This window comes from Passer domesticus, chromosome 27, assembly GCF_036417665.1.
Source record: "Passer domesticus isolate bPasDom1 chromosome 27, bPasDom1.hap1, whole genome shotgun sequence".
Classification (NCBI taxonomy): Eukaryota; Metazoa; Chordata; class Aves; order Passeriformes; family Passeridae; genus Passer; species Passer domesticus.
In genome coordinates, this window is record NC_087500.1 from 4,928,752 (window position 1) to 4,930,313 (window position 1,562).

At 58.0% G+C, this 1,562-nt stretch overlaps 1 non-coding gene across 1 annotated transcript; it reads left to right on the forward strand.

Annotated features, from left to right (window-relative positions):
- The first annotated feature begins 943 nt into the window (after window positions 1-943).
- LOC135286942 (small nucleolar RNA SNORA49) lies at window positions 944-1,062 on the forward strand. The gene has a single exon (XR_010350910.1). It is a non-coding gene; the product is annotated as a small nucleolar RNA SNORA49 (small nucleolar RNA).
- Window positions 1,063-1,562: the final 500 nt, after the last annotated feature.

Consider the following 1,562-nt stretch of genomic DNA (forward strand, 5'->3'; position numbering starts at 1 on the left):
GGACAAGGACAGGGACACCGGGCAGGGACAGGGACAGGGACAGGGACAGGGACAGGGACAGGGACAGGGACAGGGACAGGGACACGGGCAGGGACACCGGGCAGGGACAGGGACAGGGACAGGGACAGGGACAGGGACAGGGACAGGGACAGGGACAGGGACACGGGCAGGGACAGGGACAGGGACACCGGGCAGGGACACCGGGCAGGGACAGGGACACCCGGCAGGGACAGGGACACCGGGCAGGGACACCGGGCAGGGACAGGGACACCCGGCAGGACACCGGGCAGGGACACAGGGAAGGGACACCGGGAAGGGACAGGGACACTGGGCAGGGACACCGGGCAGCGACACCGGGCAGGGACAGAGGGAAGGGACACCTGTGGCACTGACACCTTTGTAGTGACAATGGTGACAGCGACACCTGGGCAGTGACACCTGTGGCAGGGACACCTGGGCAGTGACACCTGTGGCAGTGCCACCTTTGCAGTGACAATGGTGGCAGTGGCACCTGGGCAGTGCCACCTTTGCAGTGACACACCCAGCCCTGCTGGGGGACAAGGAGGGTCCCACATCCCCCTGGCAGTGGTGGTTTGGGATTTGGGGTTTGGGATTTGGAATTTAGGATTTGGAGTTTGGGATTTGGGGTTTGGGTTTATTTGGGGTTTGGGATTTAGGATTTGGGATTTGGAGTTATTTGGGATTTGGGGTTTGGGATTTGGGGTTTGGGATCGGTTCCTGCTCCTCCTGCAGGGCTGGGATGAGCCCTGCACGGTCTCCAGGGAGTCTGGGATTTTTCCAGCCCCGCTGAGCTCATCCCCACAGCCCTGGGCTCTCTCGGCCTCGCAGCTCCCAGCTTGTCCTGGTTTTCCTCAAAAAGCTGCTCCTGCTCAGCATCCCGGTGCTCTGCCCTGACCTTGAGTGCGGGGATCATCCCAGGGACATTTCCCAGCTGGACACGGGGGGTTTGTGCCGTTCCCAAACACCCCAGCAGTGCCTGGGGACCCCAAACTTCCCCTTCATCAGGGGGGTCAAAATCCCCTTGGTGTCCTGGGGGAGATCCCCGGGAGTCAGGCTCAGGGAATTCTCCTCTATTCCTGCTGGAAACCTTGATCCCAGGATTTCTGGTTATCCCAGGGTTGGAGAAGGCAATTCATGGAATTCTCAGTGTCCACCCTGCCCTCAGCTGCACAATTTACCTCCAGGTGGGAAAAGGGTCCCTCAGGAATTGCCCAAAACCTCTGGAAAACCACCAGGATCCAGGCGGCTCTGGAGCTGCCCATGAGAACACCCCCATGCCAAAAACAAAATAAAAAATAAAAAGAAGGAATGGCTGAGAAGCTGAAAAGAAAATATTTTTCAAACCAGTCTGACTTTGGGGAAGAAATCCTTCCAGAAAGGAAAATTTATGGAACAGGAGGAACCAGCCCTGAGTTTGGGCCAGACTTTGCTGGAATAAAGCCAATAAATCCTGTGCCAGCCCCGGGTCTGTGCCCAGCACCAGGACAGGGATTTGCCTTTGCTGTTTATCCAGCTTTGGATTTTTGGGAAACGCCAACATA